The following is a 23,349-nucleotide window of genomic DNA, read 5'->3' on the forward strand; positions in this document are numbered from 1 at the left end:
CCCACACCAACTAACTAATCATTAACCTCTAACAACGTACTCAGAGATATGGGTACCTATCAGTATCACACTTTTTGTCTAAGTTCCAACTCTTCACTCTCTCTTGTCATGCTTCTCTTTTCACATTTAATTTCCAGCCACGTTGTCTTCAATTGAGTAACAAGTAGTCCTTTACTTCTTCTGCTAACCGTATGAATTTGCAATGTTTTGATTATTTCATGGATTTTTACTATTTAAGTGACACTAAGTAAAAAGGCAAAGTCATGGGGGCAATTAATCCCTTACTATTATAACAGTGTAGTATTTTATTGTAACACATCGAAAATCATGTGGGGGCTAGCCTGCATGCTGCATCCATCCCTGGTTGTGTTCTTAAATGGATTGTAAATATTGTAACTATTTTACCTGTTTATTATGTTATGGTTGTGATCTTAAATGCTTTGTTTGTTTCTTATTTATTTTTTCAATTTATAGCACAGACCTCAATCAATGCACTGTGTTTTGTGTTTTCTCTTCCTTTCCTGAACTCCGGAGAGGCTTTCTGTTATTATTTTTAAAGATCCTTCCACATGCATCAACCATATGATCAATTGAGTAAAGAAAGAGACTTTCTCTCTTACCCTGCAAGCTGTCTTCAAAAAAGCATGCCTCAATTCAGTAAAAAGTAGTCCTTTTCTTCTTCAGCTACCCGTACGTATGAATTTGCAATGTTTTTTGTTTTTCCATGGATTGTTACTATTTTAGTGTTACGTGTTTAAATGCTTTATTTGTTACTTATAGCACAGAGCTTCATGCACCATGTTTTGTGTTTTTCTCTTCCGCTCTCTCTGATTCTCTTAACTCTGGTGGTTGGACCATTGCCTGTATATACTCTGATAAAAAGAGTGAGACCGAAGAAAATAGTGAATGGAGGTGAAAATAGTGTTAGGAGTTTACAAATCAAGGTTCCAAGTTATTTATGCATTGATAGCTGAGAGTTGTCTTCTATATTTATTTCACGTTTGTTAGCTCTTGAGCTTCGCCGCATCATATGCTACTTTGTCTCCACAAGCTGTCTGTTCTATATTTTTGATTGTATTTCTCTACAAACTGTCTGTTCTATATTCTTGATTCTTGATTGTAATTCATAGATATGATTAGTGTTCACGTTCAGAGATATGAAAAAGTGATTATTGTTGGGCCTTTTTTACATTTTGGTTATTTCCTATGGTTCAGACAGACAATTCTTTTTCTTGTGAAATCTTATAGTATGCTGGTATCAGTTTTTTTTCAGAATCAATTCCCTACTCACAAAAGCTTCTTTCTGGAATTGATTTTGACCTTAGAATTAATTGTAAAAGAATTTTGAAACATGCACTCATAAAGTTAGCAAGTTGGCTTATTTTACTGAAGCTTATAGACGTACGGCTGAATTTTGAGTTCAGCATTGTTAAAATTTTGGGGCAAAGTTTTCAATGACATGGTTTTTGTGGCAGAGTTTGAGAAACAAAAAAAGCTGCAGAGAATATGGAAGTTCTTTGGAACATGACTTGTGGGGATTCTTCTGGTTCTGGTTGTTCAGAGACAGGAGGAGAGTCTTTCTGTTATGATTTCAAGCTTTTGAAAGATCCTTCCACATGCATCAACCATTTGTTGACCATTTGCTTTGATGTGTTATTCCTGATCATGTTGTCACTCGTTATGCTCCACAAGTATTTGTCAGGGCCAGTTCGGGGTCTGATCCGGGTACAAAGACTATCAAAGTTGCAGCTAGTTTCTGCCATAACCCATGGTTCTCTTGGGATGTTGCATTTGTGCATTGGCATTTGGGTTTTAGAGGAGAAGTTAAGGAAAACCCACAGTGCTCTTCCTCTTAATTGGTGGTTGCTAGACTTCTTTCAGGGATTCACTTGGATGTTAATTGGTTCAACGTTAAGACTTAAGCCGAAGCAATTTCCAAGAGCATTGTTGTGGGTGTTTTCTATTCTTGGCCTCTGGTATTTTCTGTGCTTTATCCATTTCTTATGCAATTAGCAGCAGAGAATTGTCCCTCAAGGCTGTTTTAGATGTTCTATCTTTTCTAGGAGCAGCTTTACTTCTCTCATGCACATACAAAGCATGCAAACGTGAAGACACAGAAAGAGAAAGTTGTGATAGTTTTTATGCCCCTTTGAATAGCCAGTTCAATGAGGTTGATCCTGTTAGCTATGTAACCCCATTTGCCAAAGCTGGATTCTTTAGTAGGATGTCATTTTGGTGGTTGAATCCATTTATGAAAAGGGGTGAAGAGAGAACACTTCAGGATGAGGATATGCCAAAATTGCGGGAGTCGGAGCGAGCAGAAAGATGCTTTTTCTTGTTTGAAGAACAATTGAACAGGCAGAAGCAAAAGGACCCATCATCACGTTCATCACTTTTATGGACACTAATTTTGTGCCACCAGAGAGAGATTTTGATATCAGGGTTCTTTGCAGTGCTCAAGGTACTCACTTTGTGTTCTTGTCCTGTAATTCTGAATGCCTTTGTATTAGCTTCTGAGGATAATGGAAATTTCAAATATGAAGGTTATGCATTGGCCATATCACTTTTCTTTATAAAGATCATAGAATCTCTATCGCAAAGGCAATGGTATTTTCGTTGTAGACTTGTCGGTATGAAAGTTAAATCATTACTAACTGCATCCATTTATAAAAAACAACTGAGGTTATCCAATGCTGCTAGATTGGTTCACTCTGGTGGTGAGATAATGAGTTATGTGACTGTAGATGCTTACAGAATTGGAGAATTTCCATTTTGGTTTCACCAGACTTGGACAACAATCCTCCAACTGTGTATTGCACTAGTAATTCTTATTCGTGCTGTTGGACTCGCAACAATTGCCTCATTAGTGGTGATAGTTCTCTCTGTGCTTTTCAATGCTCCAATAGCAAAGTTACAGCATAAGTTTCTGAGCAAACTATTAGCAGCACAAGATGAAAGACTGAAGGCTAGTTTGGAGGCTCTAGTGAATATCAAAGTGTTGAAGTTTTATGCATGGGAAATCCATTTTAAAAATGCTATAGAAAGCTTAAGAAATGTGGAACTCAAATGGCTATCTTCAGTGCTGTTACAAAAAGCATATAATATCATTATCCTTTGGTCTGTGCCTATGTTTGTCTCTGCTGCTACCTTTGGTGCATGTTACTTTTTGAATGTTCCTTTACATGCAAATAATCTTTTCACTTTTGTGGCAACTTTACGTCTTGTGCAAAATCCAATTTCAACCATCCCAGATGTTATTGGAGTTGTTATTCAAGCAAATATTGCATTTGCCCGGATTGTAAAATTCCTTGAGGCACCAGAGCTTCAGAGGGAAAATGTCAGAAAAGTGTGCTTTGATGAGAAGCTCAAGGGCACAATTTTTATTGATTCTGCTGACTTTTCATGGGAAGGTAATGCATCAAAGCCAACAGTAAGAAACATAAGTTTAAAGGTTACTCCTGGGGAAAAGATAGCTATTTGTGGAGAAGTTGGCTCAGGCAAATCAACTCTCTTAGCAGCAATTCTTGGAGAAGTCCCGATTACTAAAGGAAATGTAAGATTTTTGCAACTTTTATGCTGTTATAGTTTATGTCATTTAGTTCCAAAATACAACTTAAAGGAGTGTATTAATTGATGTCAGATTCTGTTTTGTGATTTACAGATTCAAGTTTATGGGAAATTTGCTTATGTTTCTCAAACAGCATGGATACAAAGAGGAACAATACAGGAAAATATTTTGTTTGGATCAGCTTTAGATGTTCAAAGGTACCAAGAAACACTTCATAGATCTTCACCTGTGAAGGACCTTCAGTTGTTTCCCCATGGTGACCTCACTGAAATAGGCGAGAGAGGAGTAAACCTAAGTGGAGGTCAGAAGCAGAGAATTCAACTAGCCCGTGCTCTTTATCAGAATGCGGATGTATATCTCCTGGATGATCCATTCAGTGCTGTAGATGCACACACTGCCACAAATTTGTTCAATGTAATGCATCCTTGCTTTTTCCACAAACTGTATTTGTATCTTCCATATCATTCTTAACTGACAAAATTTGAAATTTGACAGGAATACATATTGGAAGGACTAACCAGAAAGACAGTTCTGCTTGTGACTCATCAAGTTGACTTCCTCCCAGCATTTGATTCTATTTTGGTAATTTCTTCCATCTTAAGGCATAAGTTTATGCCATTGTGTTAGGGTTCTAAATACTGAGCCTAGTTGTCTTGTGGGCCTGAGTTTAGTTTATTTGGTTTTGTATATTTCTATCTTTATTTTAGGAGTCTATCTTTATTAGTAGGGGTAGGAATTGATTATTGAGTTAGTAAAAGGCTTTTACCTTTAGAAAGGGTTTCTTTTTGTAAAGAAAGATTTCCTTTTGTCCCTGCTCCTTATTGTGTTTGTCTGTTTGGGTTTTCCAACCCTAGCACACTGTCTTATGTTTTTATATTTTTGTTCAGTCTCTAACTAATAATTTTTTAATGTATAACAAATTTGAAGTTATATTTCTTTTGTAGTCTTTGGTTTCCACTTGGAAGGGAGCTAGTAACTTTTTTCTCTGCAGTTGATGTCAGACGGAAAATCCCTACAATCTGCTCCATATCACCATCTATTAACTTCAAGCCAAGAATTTCAGGACCTAGTCAATGCTCACAAAGAGACTGCTGGTTCTGACCTGCTTGTAGATGTTACTTCTTCCCAGATACATTCAAATTCTGGTAGAGAAATTATACAACCTTTCAAACAGAAGCAGTATAAAGAATTAAATGGTGATCAATTAATTAAGCAAGAAGAGAGAGAAAGAGGAGACACAGGGTTCAAGCCTTATTTACAGTATCTGAATCAGAAGAGAGGATCCATATACTTCTCTGCGATTTGTCTTAGTTTCCTTATGTTTGTGATTTGCCAGATAATTCAAAACTCATGGATGGCTGCTAATGTTGACAATCCCCATGTCAGCACGTTGCAACTGATCGTAGTTTACATGCTGATAGGACTTGGCTCCACAATTTTCTTAATGATTAGATGTTTTCTTGCTGTTGCTTTGGGTAGTCAATCATCAAAATCGTTATTTTTACAGTTAATGAACTCCCTTTTTCGCGCACCAATGTCATTTTATGACTCCACGCCTTTGGGAAGGATACTTAGTCGGGTAAGCTTCCTTAATAGTTACCCTTCAATGAATTGTAATGAAAGTGTATTTTGACTGTTTGTGTCCTGGTTTAGGTCTCATCCGATCTGAGCATTGTGGATCTTGATATCCCATTTAGCCTCACTTCTACTGTGGCAACTTCAATTAACTGTTATACTGATCTTATAGTTTTAACATCCATCACTTGGCAAGTCTTGTTTATCTCTATACCGATGGTTTATGTTGTTATACGCTTGCAGGTAATGGAACACATTCTGATTTGAATTATACTGTGAATTGCAGTCATGAGAAAGCTACCATTGTTATTTGAAAGAGAGGGTTGGGCGGGATGCTTTAGCTCATCAGTTTCTTTATCTTCTGCACTTAATATTATATTTTAGATAACTTCTAGTAACATGCTTAGACCCCAGAATTTACACATTCTTGGTTAGTGTTATGATATGAACCACAATTATATGAATAACACAAGACATACCAATCTTAAGGTGAAGTTTGATTTAGTTAAAAACAACAGTTAGAATGGAAATGTCAAGGACTGAATTCTTCACCACTTGGTTTGAATCACTTATATCGTAACCATTTCAAAAGCTTAATGTATTGAGTAAAGACAATGAATGATTTTTATATTTTCAATAGTTCGATAGTGTACATGTGAAGGATTTTTTTTTTCAACAGAGAAACTACTATGCATGTGCAAAAGAATTTATGCGGATGGATGGCACAACAAAATCCTCTGTAGCTAATCATGTAGCTGAAACTATTGCTGGATCTATGACAATAAGGGCATTTGAGGGGGAAGATCGTTTTATCATAAAGAATCTTGATCTAATCGATACCAATGCTAGTCCTTTCTTCCATAGCTTTTCCTCAAATGAGTGGTTGATCCAACGGTTAGAAACAGTCTATGCGATTGTTCTTGCCGCCACGGCACTTTCAATGGTTATGCTTCCACCTGGGACATTAACTTCTGGTGAGACTTCAGTTATTGTTACCATGCTCTTTGAGACTTGTAACAATCTTACAAATCATATTCTTTTATCCTCTAACAATAGCATTACCACTCTTATGCAAGTCTTTTATATTCATTATTTATTATTATCTCAGGATCTATTGGCATGGCTCTATCTTATGGCCTTTCACTAAACGATTCCTTAGTATATTCAATTCGAAGCCAATGCATTTTAGCAAATTACATAGTATCTGTAGAGAGGCTAACTCAATACATGAATATACCAAGTGAGGCCCAAGAAGTCATAGAAGAAAATCGTCCTCCAGTTGATTGGCCAGTTGCAGGCAAAGTAGAATTTAAGGATTTGCAGGTAGTTATTACTTAAAATTTACAGCAGAAAGTTTAAAAAAACATGGGAACTGAAAAACTGCATAATTTGCTTGTTTATGCCACAACAGATACGGTACAGGCCTGAGGGGCCACTTGTACTACATGGTATAACATGCAAATTTCAAGGAGGGCACAAGATTGGTATTGTTGGTAGGACAGGCAGTGGAAAGTCCACGCTCATAGGTGCTTTATTTCGTCTTGTCGAGCCAGCTGGAGGAAAAATTATAGTTGATGGCATAGACATCTCTTCTATCGGCCTTCATGATTTGAGATCAAGTATTGGAATTATACCTCAGGATCCTACCCTTTTCATTGGAACAGTTAGATATAATTTGGATCCTTTATCTCAACACTCTGATCAAGAAATATGGGAGGTAATACTAATACCTGCTACATTATGCTTTTTCTTGCTATTCATAGAAAGAATGAAGACTAATTGTAGCTTCCATGAAGGTTCTCGGCAAGTGTCAGTTGCGAGAGGTTGTGCAGGATAAAGGTGGCTTAGAATCTTCAGGTACACTTTCTACATTCAAGTTTAATTAAAAGGGCAGTCTGGTTCTAAGAAGCTTAGTCTATTTTAGACAGCCTTACCTTGTTCTACACAAGAGGTTGTTTTCAGGACTTGAACCGACCTCATCACATGGCAACAACATTTTACCTTGAGCCAAGGCTCCCCTTATAAATTCAAATTTCATTGTTGTAAATTAATTTGATGCAAGGCATCACTTCTTTCCTTGTTCCTAATTAATGAGTAGAAAACAAAACATTATTGAGTAGTTGTTGAAGATGGATCAAATTGGAGCACTGGACAAAGGCAATTATTCAGTTTGGGGCGTGCTCTTTTGCGGAGAAGTAGGATATTAGTGCTGGATGAAGCAACTGCATCAATTGACAATGCAACTGATTTGATTCTGCAGAGAACCATCAAGACTGAATTTGCAGATTGTACGGTGATCACTGTAGCTCACAGGATACCAACCGTGATGAATTGCATATTAAATGAGGGTAAGTTGCATATTAAATGTCGCAAAGCAGTCAAGTTAATCTCTAATGATACCATATTTTGTTATTAGATCCAAAATGTTTAAATATATCCTTAAGGTCTCCAAATGTGTTAAGAAGTCTCATGTTGGATGAGGAATGAATATGTTGAGTAAAGTTTTATAGGTGAAAGATTTAGTTTTAGGTGTTAGGTTTTTGTAAAGAAGAGAGTGTTGATGGGTTCAGCTAGTTAGACAGGGTAATACAAATAACGTAGTTAGGGTAACAAAAGCTACTTGTTTCAGTTTAATAAAATGAAATGTTTTCTGTATTTGCAGGAAAGCTAGCAGAGTATGATGAGCCTATGAAGTTGCTGAAGAGAGAAAAATCATTGTTTAGGCAACTTGTTAAGGAATACTGGTCTCATTTTCAGTCTGCAGAATCACATGGGAAGTTGTGAATGATTTTTTGTTGCATCATTTTTCTCTGTTTTTGGTAGTAGCTAAGAAAAGAATGCGAATAAAGTGTGGCTAAAAGTTGAATGTGAAATATTAGATTTTGTTTATTAAAGAAATATAGTAGACCACAAAGAATGAACAAAGTCAGCTTCCTTTTTACAAAGTTTTCCTTGTTTGCTAAAAGCAACTTGAATTAAAATCCAAGCCTAACAGCATTTACATATTACGTTAAACAATAGATAACAAAGCATCTTCTCAACTAATTTATACATTATCTCAATCCTTGGAAATTGGAATTATAACTAAGCAACCACCTTTAACCTACCATTGTTAAAAGTTCAGGCTTCTTTGTACCAAAGTTTAGGCAGCCATTGTTCATGGTTATGCTTCAATCTCTTTTGTTAGTTTGATTTTTTTTTCTTAGTAATTTTATGATGGAACATCTTAACCGTTCTGGACTAAGTTCTCCATTCCTTAATGAATCAATTTTTTCTGTTAAAATCAGAAGGTTTAGAGGTCCTTTCCTAGAATGAGACACCATGCAAATTTTAACCATACATCAAATGTGCCAAGCAACATAAGTCTAAACCAGAGTAAACATGGTATTAGGAATCTATTTTTCCTTGCCTACAGTATTGATTGAAGATTGTGTAATTGCTAGTAAATAAGAATAAAGGAAGTGTTGATTCAACATGCATCAGGAATACTTAATTGCTGCAAGCATAGCAAATTAGCAAGTTTAAATTTGCACTAATAAAACAATTTAGCCCTTCTAATAGAACTTGAAAAAAAAAAAGGATAGAAGTCATAGAACAAAGTACTGCATAAAAAGAAATCAAGAATGATGGTAAATTAATAAGGTTGTGCAAAAAGAAATGGGTTAAGGGTCATATTAGTCCCTATGTTTGTAAAAGTGTTTGATTTTGGTCCCTTAGCAAAAAAATGACGATTAGTGACGGTTTTTTTTACAGTTAGTGGCGGTTTATAATACAATTACTGGCGGTTTTTTGACTGAGGGACCAAAATCAAACGTTTTTACAAACACAGGGACTAGTATGATCCTTAACCCAAAAGAAAGGGTTAAGGGTCATATTAGTCCCTATGTTTGTAATTCAGGTTCCCTCTGATACGATTGTCTTGCACGATGCTGGGACAAGAGGTTCGACAACCGCTTAACAGTAAAACAAAACTTAACAACAGAAACAATAACACACAGTAATTGTTAACCCAGTTCAGTGAAAACTTTCACCTACGTCTGGAGGGTTTGCACCCAAAGAAAGGAAATCCACTATCTCAAGATTCAGGAATTACACACACTCATGAACAACTCAGTTCATAGTTCACTTCCTAATCTACCCAGTGTATTTCTACTTAGAATCTCAACCTAAGTATGAGAGCCCCTCTCACTTTCTCTCAATCACTGCCACAGTGATTGGTGAACACAATAAACAGATAGAGTTTGAACACAATCAAACACACAGAATCTCTCTTTGCTTTATAGAATCAGTGAGCAAAGACAGATTCACAACAAACAAAGGACAAAGCACAATTAACAACTCCTAAAACACTCGATCTCTCTCTATCAGCTTCGACGCCTTCATGTTTTAGGTCTTCATCCTTTTATAGACTTCAGCAGCGGTAGCATGGGCTTTAGGGTTGGCACGGGCTGAAGAAACAGATTGCAGTAACAGCAATTCAAAACGCAATCTTGATAGATTCGGTTTCTTATTGCACAAGTAAAGATAGAAACCAATCTTTTAACAAAGATTGTTTCAACAAATAACAACCCAACAAATAAACCCTTCTGGAATAGCTACTTGCTCCTCAAGTAACTCAAAAACATATCTGCAGTAAATCTTCAGAGGGCCCACAACAGATACACAAGCTAACGACTGATGCCCTAGCTTCACGAGGTCAGATGCCACGGCATCTACTTTGACAATTGGTTGTTTTGTCAAAATGCATGACAACATGTTCTAACAATCTCCCCCTTTGTCAAATTTTGTCTAAAACAACTCACAATTAGAGAGGATAAAAACTAGAGAAACAATTCTCCCCCTTTGTCAGATCTCCCCCTCAACTGATGCAACTACACAACCAACTACCATTCTTCAGAAGACATAGCTGGAACAAAAACACTTAGCAGCACAAACACACAACCAGAAGTACAATCAGGCCTTGACACCAAAATAGATCAGCTTAAAACATCAACGTTTCAGAAATACTGCCTTCAGAAGTTGGCAACACATAAGCTGTCAGAAATACTACTAATCAGATGCAACGTTTCAGAACTACTGCTATCAGAAGTTAGCACCACATAGGCTATCAGAAATACTGCTAATCAGAAAATGCCTCTATCAGAAATACTGCTAATCAGAAAATGCCTCTTGAAACAAACATAGCCATGATCTTGAACATGTCTTCAAATTAAACAAGCCAAAGCTAACACTATCAGAGCTAACACGATCAGAACACACATAGCAGAAGAAACACAACAGTTCCACAAAATATTACAGACCATAGAATCTTCAATTTCAACTACTACTCCCCCTTTTTAGCACAAATTTGCAAAGGATGCATCCAAAAACAAAAGAAAATAGCACAAGATCAGAGCAAACTAGTCTTCAGAACTTGACTCCTCCCCAGACCCTTCTCCTCTTTCTTCAGATCCTTCCTCCTCTTCATTACTCGCTTTCTGAGCAGCTGTAGCAGCAGCACTGTGCTCACCACCTTGACATTCTTCTACTTGAAGCTTGTGTAGCAACGCATCAACTTTAAGCTTCCTAGCAGTGCTCACCCTGATTGTCTCCTCCAAAGCCTTGGAAACTTCCTGTAATTCAGCAATTATGGCCTTAGTACCAGATTCAGTCACAGGAGGAGCAGATGTTCTGCTGGTTGGTAAAGCAATGTCTAGAACATGTGGCTCCATAAACAAACGTTGATCCAAAGTGATTGGAACACCACGAGACATAGCCACATCATTAGCCCTGAGAATCTGAGGATGTTGCTGTAGAATGATCTCAGAGATAAGGGAAGGAAATGAAACAGGCAGCTTCACAACACAAGTATCAGCATGCTTCAAAGTCTGTTCAAACACAAAAGTTCCAAAATCAAAAGCAATAGACTTGCCAACCCTGTAGATCAACTTGGCAAGCGTTGCAGAAACACCAGAGGTATGCTGAGTAGGAACCCAATTCACAGCACCAATCCTGTTAAGGATAGCATACTTCACACTCAGATTTCCAGTAGACAGCAACTTCTTGCTGGGCCACTTCTTCACATGACCTGCAGTAAGCTCCTTGGCAACATCATCCATGGACACTTCTTCATCAACAAATTCAATAGCACTTCTGCCAAGTGCTTGATTGACCACAGCAGGTGAGAACATCACACATTCAGCCCGCACATAGACTTTCCTGAATTCTACACTATCAGGAAGTCCCACATCAACAGAGATATTCACCAAGAACTCTCTCACAAGCTTCTCATAGCACCTTCCAACATTCTGAATAGTCTTCATCAGACCTGCTTTCTCAATTAGTGCAATTACATCTCTGCATTCAAGAACATCAGAACCAACTTCCCTTTCCTTGGCCATTCTCCTCTTGCAAACAAACTTCCACTTCTGAACATTCTCTTCTAAGTGGAAAGACACTCTATCAATAGGAACAGCAGGAACATTCTGAGGAATACGCTTACCAGAAAACTTCTTTTTCTCAGAAGATCGAATGTCCTGGACACCGACTTCAACATCTGACTCAGAGTCATCAACTTCAACTGAAATCTTCCTCTTCTTCTTCTCAGTGGGAGTCTTTTCTTCCTTTTGCTTTCCCTTACTCTTCACACTGGCCTGTCTGGATTTCTTTGATGGAGTAGGAGTGATTTCAGGAGAAGAAATCCTTCTTTTCTTCTTCATCCTCGCAGCAACACTATCAGCAAAAGTCTCAGTCAGAGGAACATCATCAGAAGCATCATCAGAGGTGTTCTAAACATTGGCTAGATCCTGGATTGGCTCTTCAGAATTGATACCCGCAGAGTTATCATTCTTTGAATCAGCATCCTTAGAAGAGGATGATACAGAGATATCAGGCTGGGTAGCACCACCTGAATCTTCATGAGAAGTGGAATCCTTTCCAGAATTTTCTTGAGTAGAACTTTCCTTAGACCCAGATGTCTCAACATCAGGCACAACATCAGGAGGCGGTTTCACAGGAGAATCTTCATCATTGATTTCCTCTTCGTCAGGAACATCCTCAAGGATAGGAACATTCGAGGCTTTGCTATTCTTGACCTGTGATTTGTAGACCTTACACGTTGGGTTTCGTATCTCATCTTCTTGGGAGCTTTCTTGGACACAGAAGATGGTTGAGAAGATTCACTCTTCAAACCCATACACTTGACTCCTTTAGCAGTTCTTTCAATCTTGGTCTTGACAGATTCCTTCTTTCCTGAACTTTGAGACATGATGAATCGAGAGCAAATACAAACAAAGTACAGAACAACGAAACAGAAGTGCAAATGAGAGATGATAAATCTTGAAGAAGATAGATGCACAAGCGGTTGAGAGAACACAATTTGCCCGTTGGAGGTAGTTATAGGATAAGTGAACCAAGAAGTAACTTTCTCTCTGCTGATGTCACAACGGCAGTTAATGATGACCAAGAATAAACTAGCCGTTAACATACTGGGGCAAGCTAATTGCTATGCATCAGAAAGACAAATCCCTAGACTTCCTCTTAATTTTTCAAAAGTGATTGCATCAAGGGGTTTTGTGAAAATATCAGCCAATTGCTTGTCAGTTGTAACATGATCCAAATTAACAATCTTATCCTCCACCAAGTCTCTAATAAAATGATGTCTAATGTCAATATGCTTGGTCCTGCTATGCTGTATGGGATTCTTGGAAATATTGATTGCACTGAGATTGTCGCAGTACAATGTCATGACATCCTGTTCAACATCATACTCCTTCAACATTTGCTTCATCCACATGAGTTGAGTACAACTACTTCCAGCTGCAATATACTCTGCTTCAGCTGTAGACAATGAGACACAATTCTGCTTCTTGCTAAACCATGAAATCAGATTATTCCCTAGGAAGAAACATCCACCAGATGTGCTCTTTCTATCATCTGCACTACCTGCCCAATCTGCATCATAGAAACCAACTAAAGAAGAATTTGTATCATGAGTATAGAGAATACCATAGTCACTCGTGCCATTGATGTACTTGATAATTCTCTTGACTTGTAGCAGATGACTAGCCTTAGGAGATGCTTGATATCTTGCACATACATCGACAGCATAGGTGATGTCAGGTCTGCTAGCAGTAAGGTACAACAAGCTTCCAATCATACTTCTATAGAGACTTTGATCAACATCTTCTCCTTGCTCATCCTTGGACATTTTGATGTGTGTAGCAGCAGGGGTTCTCTTGTGACCAGCCTTTTCAAGGCCAAATTTCTTAACTAAGCCTTTAGCATACTTACTCTGAGATATGAACATAGAATCCTCCATTTGCTTGACTTGTAGTCCTAGAAAATAATTCAATTCACCAACTAAGCTCATCTCAAATTCAGATTTCATTTGTTGAACGAAATGCTCCACCATTGAGTTCGACATTCCTCCAAATACAATGTCATCCACATAGATCTGTGCTATCATGAGCTTTCCTTTGACATTCTTCACTAACAGAGTTTTATCAATTCCTCCCTTGCAGTAACCATTGCCTACAAGAAACTCAGTTAACCTTTCATACCAAGCCCTAGGTGCTTGGTTCAAGCCATACAATGTTTTCCTCAGTTTGTACACATGATCTGGATGATGCGGATCTGTAAATCCTTTAGGTCGTTCAACATAGACTTCTTCATTCAAATAGCCATTCAGAAAAGCACTCTTCACATCCATCTGATATAGTCTGAACTTCAAGAGACAAGCTACACCTAACAAGAGTCTTATAGATTCCAGTCTAGCTACAGGAGCAAAGGTTTCATCAAAATCAACTCCTTCTATCTGAGTATATCCTTGAGCAACTAGCCTTGCTTTATTCCTTGTGACTGTTCCAGTTTCATCTGATTTGTTCTTGAAGATCCACTTAGTACCAATGATGTTTACTTCTTCAGGTCTAGGAACTAACTCCCACACTTCATTTCTTCTGAACTGCTCTAGCTCCTCTTGCATAGCATTTATCCAGTATTCATCAGTGAGAGCTTGATTGACATTCTTGGGTTCTATCTTGGAGATGAAACAACTGTGAGCAATTATACTTCTGGATCTGGTAGTCACCCCTTCTTGAAGATTACCAATAATGTTTTCTTGAGGATGATTCTTCTGAACCCTGATTGATGGAGCTTTGTTTGATGTGATATCTTTGTCTTCCTTTTCATCAGCACTTGTTTCTGACTCATTGTCGAGGGCGGTTGCTGAAGCATCGGCTGGAACATCAGTACCATCATCATCTTCATTCAGAACTACTTCTTCCTTCTTGCTTGGTTCATCATCTACAGTCACATTCACAGATTCCATCATGGTCCTTATGCGAGAGTTAAAAACTCTATAAGCTTTGCTGTTCATAGAATATCCCATGAAAATTCCTTCATCACTTCTAGGATCAAGCTTCCTCTTAGGATCACGATCTGCAAGGATATAACATTTACTTCCAAATATGTGAAAGTATTTTACAGATGGTTTTCTACCTTTCCATAGCTCATACTGTGTGGAGGATGTCCCTGCCCTGATGGTGACTCTATTATGTATGTAACAGGCAGTACTCATAGCTTCAGCCCAGAACTGGTGTGGAATCTTCTTAGCATGTAACATTACTCTAGCTGATTCCTAGAGAGTTCTATTTTTCCTTTCAACTATTCCATTTTGCTGTGGAGTGATGGGGGCAGAAAATTCATGACTAATACCTTCTGTTCCACAGAACTCCAAGAATTTTGAATTCTCAAACTCCCTTCCATGATCACTTCTGATTCTCACAATCACACAGTCCTTCTCATTCTGAAGTCTCATACATAGATTCTTGAATATTTCAAAAGTCTCTGATTTTTCTCTCATAAATTCAACCCATGTATACCTTGAAAAATCATCTACACAGACAAACACATACCTTTTTCCCCCAAGCTTTCAACCTGCATGGGACCCATGAGATCCATGTGAAGCAATTCCAGAACCTTTGTCGTGGTCTGATGCTGAAGCATCTTGTGTGGCGCCTTGGTTTGCTTACCAATCTGACATTCTCCGCATAGCTTTCCTTCTCCCAAGCTCAAATTGGGCAATCCCCTTATTGCTTCATCTGCAAGAATCTTTTGCATGCTGCTGTAGTTGAGATGTCCTAATCTTGGATGCCATATATTCACCTCATCTTCTTTAGTTAACAAACATCTGGAAACATGAGTTTTATCTTCTGATGTCCATATATAACAGTTGTCTTTTGATCTGACTCCTCTCATCACAACTCTCTCATCATCAGTGGTCACAACACATTCTACCTTATTGAACTTCACATCATATCCTTGATCACACAGTTGACTTATGCTGATTAAGTTGGCTGTTAAACCATTTACAAGTAACACATTGTTCAAGTTAGGAGATTCTGTGCTAACAAGATTTCCTACTCCCTTGATCTTTCCTTTAGCTACATCTCCAAAAGTAACATAGTTGGTGGAGTGACTTCTGATGTCTTGCAAGAAGCTCTTGTTTCCTGTCATGTGCTTTGAACAACCACTATCAAAATACCAATCTTCCTTTGATGATGCTCTGAAAGACGTGTAGGCTACCTGACATCTGACTTCACCCTTGGGCCCAGCGGCCTAAGAAAAGACCTCCTAAATCCAACCAACTCTCTGTGATCTCCATAAGAAAACCACACAAAAAGCTACCGGCAGGAAACTACCCTGTCCCAAATCTGAAAGCATGACGGTCAGAGCTACGACACTACTCCTACACTAATCCTAACACGAAGAGCCCACACTAGCACTCGGTCCTACATGCTAGCGCGGTCGTCGTCCGAATCTGCATCCAGGACGACTAGGTCGATATACACAATGCTGCCCTCTCTCTCTACCCTGACGCGCTCCTGCACTGGTCTCTCGGGCTCGGGGCCGGAACCATGATCATCGATGGCAGCAGCAGTAAACGAACTGGACTCCGTCGAAGTCCCACCCACTGGCACCTCCTCAGAGGGGTCCTCATCATCCGAAGATGATGGTGGTGGTGGTCCTCCCAAACCGGGTCCACAATGCACGCCGGGCGGCAAGTTGAAGCTCACTGTATATCTCCTCAATACCCCCTCCGTCAAGCGTCTGAATCGGTCAACACGGTCCTCCATGATCCGGCCTGAGTAGGTCGCACGGTGGCCTGCGGGGTCGACCACCCATGCAACTGGGTCGTCCTGGTCAAGCATCTCGAATCTGGTCCCCCCCGAAGGGCTGACCATCGTAAACCAATCCGCCATACTCATCTGACAATGGCGTAGTCCGCCCAAACACACACAGAAGACGCGAGGGTCAACTCCAAAGAATTATATAAATAATAAAACCAGATATATATGATAATAATTACTAGCCTCTCAGGCTTATAAGTTTAGGGATAACATCCTAGGGCTGCATGTATCACAATGAATATAAAAGATCATAATAACAACTAGCATGCCTCAAATAGGATAAACAAGTACCAATCACACTCAGCAACTATGTCAGAATGTATGTTGCATGCAATGCAATGCTGGTTAACAAGAAACATTCCGGAAGAAGGATGGACATCAACGAGACGACCCTAACACCAGCCACGGTGGGTACCTCCCTGCTCGCGTGTCTCTTACACCACACAAAAGTAGTCAGATCAGCAGTGAACCCGTAGGTCTGCCATTCCATCTGCTACTAAGAACAACCGTAGTGTTCTAAATATGGAAATCCGGGTCTTATGACCATTTTGGAATCCACCAAGGTCCGGTATCACGCCGTGTATTAACCTCAAAATGTGTGCATGGATGCAAAGTGATTAGCCAAACAACGTCTCCGACCTCACTCGACACGTCGCCACGTGTTCTAAATAACTTAATGTCTCTAAAAGTATACCCTAAGGTAAATGTCGATTCTGCGACAAAATGAATTAATCAAAGAAGGAAGAATGTACTTTGGAACTCATAGTTCCCGGCTAAACTTTAGATAGCCAATCAATAAACTGCTCATCGAGCGAAAGGGTACCGAAGAACTTGGAAACTTATTGTCTCCGGCTAAACTTTAGATAGCCAAACATTAAACTGCTCATCGAGCGAAAGGGTACCGAAGAACTTGGAAACTTATAGTCTCGGGCTAAACTTTAGATAGCCAAACATTAAACTGCTCATCGAGCGAAAGAGTATCAACATACTCGGAAACTTGTAAGTTTCCTCAAAACTTGGACTCGACGACACTTCTCGTATTTTCAAAACTAATATACAAGCTCTAAGCTCTTATCTAAAGTTGTTATCATTGTTCAAGGGTTTTCGAGATTGATTAATGTCTTATGAATTTTCCTTGAGAAAATAGGTTTCTTGTAGTCTTATAACGTTCCTATGAGTTTCAGGGATCCCATAATCCCAATTAATTTCTGAGAAGGTCTCGATCCATTAAAACATAACAAGGCCCGAACTCCGTCCGTCCTTTCAATATCTCTCAAAAATCTCATAAAAATTCGGCATGACTTGCCCGTAATCCTCACTCCTCAGTATCACAGATATAAGTGGAATAACATAAATAAATCAGCTCAATCAATAAGCATAAACAACATATTCCAACACATCCTAGATTAACCATTTAGCACATAACATGTGAATCATTTAGCACACAATATCATGGCATCAAGTACTCAACAAGATCGGCCGAAGCCTCAGAAATCATTTCAGACATTTAGCAATTAAGTGCATAACACATAAATCAAGTCGAATTCGTCGACACCTAAAGCATTATCTAGTAATTCAGAGAGTAGCCCTCACCGGTAGGTCTTCCAGCTTCCTCCTCACAAGCTCCTTCACGCTCCTCTCCTTGGTCTCCAGGAAACGCCTCGAATGAACCTTAAGCAAAAATCACAGAAATCAACACAATGAGTCAGAAACTCAGCAAACACTAAGTCCTAGGGTTACACGGAACACTACGAACTCCGTGGTACGACAATCTAACGCGTTAGGACAAGTTTTCGAAAAAGTCGAATTTCCTCCCCTCCCTTGGTATAGCTCTTCGATCAAACTTGGTTCCTAGGTTATCATTAGCCGTAACTAAGGCGAATCGAAGCTCGAAAAAAAATTTTGGATCGAAAACTGATATAGGGGTAGTTTGGTCATTATTTTCAGCTCAGAATTTCAAAACTTGATTTTTGAAAAACAAATTGGATGGGGACGTCAACAAAGACGTTTATGACGACTAATCCTACTAGCACTAAGCAAAGTCGATAGTTTTCAGCTTAAAGGTTGCGACTTTGCTTAAAAATGGGTATTTGATGCAAAAATTGATTCCGGCGGAATTTCGGCGACATTACGGAAAAACTAATCCGACAGAAGTGCTCTTGGGCACGTAGGGCAGATGTTTAGACAGAGAAATCAAGCTATTTGGACAATTTTCCAAAAACCTCAAAACTTTGAGCTCAGAAAAGTCTAGAGAAAATTGACGGAAATGACGATCGGAAGCGAGGGATAGTAACTATACCTCGAGGTCTTCGATTAGCAACTATCAGTGAAGCAAACGGGCAAGAATCCGCGAAAATCAACTTCCTCCTCTTCTCCTCTCTTGCTCGCGGCCCCTTGGGAAGAAATGGGTAAGTTTTGACAAAATATCTCATTTTTCTAGCTATTTATAGGTTTTGGAAAATGCGGAAAAATGATTTTTTCGCGATTCCGATTTTTCCTACGCGTTCCTCTGCGAATTCTAAGATAGGTTCTGGCGACAGAATTCCAGAACTCAAAACAAGATTCTTGGAATTAAACCAAACGATCCAAAGTCGGTGTGAGTTGGTTTATCCCGAAAAACTACTTTTTGCAGTGATCATCGGAAGAGAAAACTTCCTTCTGAAGAAAGATTAGAAATAACGAGAGAAATAGGCGAACGCGGGTGGAATCTTCATTTGAAGTTTCGAATGGAAAAATTCTTCATCGTCCGTTGATTTCAGGTTTCTTGAACTATCAGGGATTCCGTTTCGGCAAACTTCCGAGAATTGGAATTTGGCGTTCGTACATTCCAGGCTTCCGCATCGAAACACTTGTTTATAGACGAAAAAGAGAAGTTCTAACATTTCTCTGAAGATTTTTGGAATTAGTTTCCATCGTGTCCTAATGTGTAAATTAACTATTCACTAAAGCCTTTGACCTAGGATTAGGCGAATGTTAGTCGTGCTATAACTCTTATCGGTTTTTGATACAATGCTTGGACTTTTCCTGAACCTTTTCCTTCATAAATTTATTTAATCAAGTGAACTCTTATATTTTATTCACTTATCCAAAGCTTAAAAACTTGGGCCTTACATATTTTATCCTAGTTCACTTGAGATAAAAGCTCAGGTTAATCCAGTCCACCCGTGAAGGTGATTTCTTCCTTCTTCTGATGAAGGCAATCCACTAAAATCAATGAATGTTACAACCGCACTTGCAACCTGCTAAGTGACTAACAGTACACTGATTTTATCACTAGTATTCTCTCAAGAAGCTGATCTACCGATCCTCTCAAGACTAGCTAAACACTGAACCAAACTTGATTCAGTCCTCTCAAGATTCGACCAAACTTGGTCTCTTAAGGAACTTTACAAAGTGTTTGTAAAAGGTTTTGGGTTTACAAGAAATGCTTCTGAAAAGCTAATGGTAAACTCAGATGTTCAAGAACAATGAAGAAATATTGCTAAGAGATTGGTTAGAATGAATTCAAGAATATCAGCAAAGTTTCTTGGCTTCTTTCTTCTATCTTCAGCCCTTATATACTCCAAGGCTATTGGTGTAGCCGTTGCTAGGGTTTTGTCCGTTGGAGTGACAATCTTGTAATATCAGACTGCTAGGCTGAACGAGGTAGGTGACGGACAGGCTTTGACAGTACGATATGTACTATGACAGCGACCTGTCCTTTCACCAGCTGACTTATGATCTGGAGTGCTTCAGATGGACGTTGGTGAAGCTTCTGATCAGAGTCAGACGGAAGCTTGGATCCTCTGACCTTGCAACTTCTGCTTCTGGGCAAGTTCCTCAGAACTTCTGAACGCAAGAGCAAGAATAACTTGGGTCTTCAAAGCCAACTTCTTGCAGGTCTTCAGAACTTGAGTCTTCTACTTCAGGACCGTTCCTTCTGGAACATCTGGTCTTCAGAACTTCTGACTCCGGTTCTTCAGTACCTCTTGAGAGCTTCTATCTTCAGAACTTCTGAAGGATTTGCCACTGTTCTGAACGAACATGGTGAGCTTTAGAACTCTCTTTTGGTTACTCTTGGGTCTTCATCTTCTGATTGAATTGGTTTGGGTCAGAATCAGAACCTGTTTGTCACAACTATAAAAGACAAACGTTAGAGTACCATAATTGTTCATCCTCAAAAACCTTAATTGTAATCATCAAAATATAGAGATGCAACCACTGATCAAATCTTGATCTAACAGGTTCTTCCTAAGAGCCCTTTTGAGGAAATTGGAAAAAGACATCATGAATTTTGTGCAAACCGCTAAAGAGAATCTCTATGAAGCTTGGGAGCGCTTCAAGAAGCTCTTGAGGAAATGTCCTCAACACAATCACACCCAAGCTGAATTGGTTGCAACATTTTATGATGGTTTACCATACTCTTGGAGGTCTGGCCTAGATGCGGCTTCAAATGGCGAGTTCGTTGCTCTTCCCCCACAAGCGGGGTATGACTTAATAGAAAAGATGGCAGCGAGAGCCATGAACTCTGAAAATGATCGCCAAACCCGAAGGAGTAAGCTTGAAGTGGAAGCTTACGACAAGCTCCAACAAGCCACTCTCCGAACGAATTGCGGAGATTCAAAATCACATAAAGGCGACCAATTTGGTCGGTGCTACAGCAGCCAAAGTGGAGTGTGTGGCTATTGGAGGGCCCAATGTTAGTGAATTTTGCACCATTACTAGTCAGGGTTTCCGAGGTCAAAGCTCTGGACTTTCTCAACAAGTCCAAGAGCAAGTTGGTGAAAATGATGGTGGCAAGAAGAGCTTAGAGGAACTATTGGAGAGTTGCATCAACCGCATGAACAACAACCATAAGAACCAAGAGGCGGCTATCAAGAACTTGGAGGACCAACTTGGCCAGCTAGCCAAGCAAATTGCCGAAAGGCCTCAAGGTAAATTTCCTTCTGATACTATCCCCAATCCCGAACAAGAAAATTATGTTGTTGTTACTACTAGAAGTGGTAGAGTGTTGAATGGGTTAGAAAAGAAAGCAGAGGGAGAAAAAAGTAAGAAGATAGTTGTGGAGGAAGTGAGTGTTCCTATTAAAACTAGAGTGATGAATGATCCTATTCCTGAGCTTAGCAAAGTTCCATTTCCTAAAGCATTGGCTGAAAAGAATTTGGATAAAAAGTTTTCAAAATTTTTGGAAGTTTTTAAGAAACTCCATATCGATATCCTTTTTTACGATGCTTTGGAACAAATGCCTATCTATGCTAAGTTCATGAAGGACATTTTAAATAAGAGAAGGAAGTTGAGTGAGGTTAATGAAACTATTATGATGACCGAGGAGTGTAGTGCCATTTTGCAAAGGAAAATGCTTAAGAAGAGAAGGGATCCTGGGAGTTTTACTATTCCAGTGGAGATTGAGGGGTTGACTGTTGTTGAAGCCTTGTGTGATTTGGGAGCGAGCATCAACTTGATGCCGCTTAGCATGTTTAGAAGGCTGAACTTAGGAGAGGTCACCCCGACCATGCTCTCCTTACAAATGGCGGATCGATCCCTAAAAACACCTTATGGGATCATTGAAGATGTGATGGTTAAGGTTGATAAGTACGTGTTCCCAGTTGATTTTGTGGTGCTGGACATGGAGGAGGATGCTAAGATTTCTCTCATTCTTGGCCGACCCTTCTTAGCCACTGGCAAGGCGAAGATCGATGTTGATAAGGGTCAGCTCATTCTCAGAGTTGGTGAGGACAAGGTAAGATTTTCGGTTTTCAATCCTAATTTGCAAACTAACATTAATGATGGTTTTGTTTGTGATATGATCAAAAGCTTGTCCAGGTCTTCAAAGGAGACCCCCAAGGAAAGTGAAAAAGATGTTGAGCTAAATAAAGCTCTCATCAAGCTTGTTAGTGAAAACAAGTATGGGGGTCTAAAGATGAGAATTTCCAAGCTCACATGGCCCGATTCATTCAAGCTAGTCACCTTGTAAAGATGGAAGGTGTGACTAGTGATGAGCTCAAGATTAAGCTCTTCCCTCACTCCTTGAAGGCGGGAGCAAGGATTTGGTACGATGGTTTAGATGATACCCTCTCTTGGGAGGAGTTGTTCCAAAAGTTTTGTGCAAGGTTCCTACCTTGTACATATGGAAGGAAGATTGATGGTAAGGAATTTCCTTCCTAACACCAAAGGAAGGAGAGTCCACCTAGGACTATAACTTAGGGCTGCTTGGGAGACAACCCAAGTCTTGTTTTCTTTTGCTTGTTTGTTTATTGCATTTTGCATGGAATGAGAGCCTGAATTCTGGAGTAGGAGGTGTGTCTATGGCCTCCATGGTAACTTGTAAAGGAGGTCGACTTTTTCCCTTAGTTTAGCCCATGCATTGTTACATATTTTTCTTTTGTAGTTTTTATTTTTCTTTTCATCATGCATTGCTTTATTAGAGTCGTTTTTGAGTCTTTACTTCCCTATACTCACATGCTTTTGCCCGTAGTTATGCTCTCTAACATGTTGTTGTTTTTGAAAATGTTTTTGTGAATACTTGTGTTTTCTTTTGGGGATGAATGATTGCATGTTTTGGGGAAGAGAGGAGGAGACTTCGGTCCTCCGAGTGTTTCTTGAGGATAGAGTTGGTGTGAGTCCATAAGGGTCCATCTTTGATTCTTCACCATAAAATTTCTCTGGAGGATCCTGACTCACTTGTACTTCTTGGTTCTGTGTTGATCTAACTCTTTACATACTCTATGATACTTGCACAATTCTTGAGACCTATAGGTTTTTGAGCTTCAGAGTTTGTTGGCTTGAACATTTGTCCCTAGTTGTCCCTTTTGAGCTTATGGAAGATTTCTTTGTTAGCTAAATGATTGGGATGGATGATAGGTTGGATTTTGGGGAGTGTTGGTCCTTGCATTGTGTTGGAGCTAGTAATTAAAGTTGGAAATGTCTCTTGCCCCAAGTGAAAAAAAAGAAGAAAAAGAAAAACGAAAAAAAGACTCATAATCAAGTTGGAGTTGCAAAAAGAAAAAAATAGAATAAAAGAAAGTTGAAAAGGGGGTCAAGAGACTTGTGCTTAAAAAG

General features: G+C 39.2%; 1 non-coding gene and 1 pseudogene across 1 annotated transcript; one reads left to right on the forward strand and one right to left on the reverse strand.

The window, feature by feature from the left end:
• Positions 1 to 271: 271 nt before the first annotated feature.
• LOC130738206 (ABC transporter C family member 10-like) lies at positions 272 to 8,097 on the forward strand (annotated as a pseudogene).
• Positions 8,098 to 20,559: 12,462 nt separating this feature from the next.
• LOC130741561 (small nucleolar RNA R71) lies at positions 20,560 to 20,666 on the reverse strand. The gene has a single exon (XR_009020453.1). It is a non-coding gene; the product is annotated as a small nucleolar RNA R71 (small nucleolar RNA).
• Between the last annotated feature and the right edge of the window lie 2,683 nt (positions 20,667 to 23,349).

The sequence above is a fragment of the Lotus japonicus genome, chromosome 2 (genome assembly GCF_012489685.1).
Source record: "Lotus japonicus ecotype B-129 chromosome 2, LjGifu_v1.2".
NCBI classification, from domain to species: Eukaryota; Viridiplantae; Streptophyta; class Magnoliopsida; order Fabales; family Fabaceae; genus Lotus; species Lotus japonicus.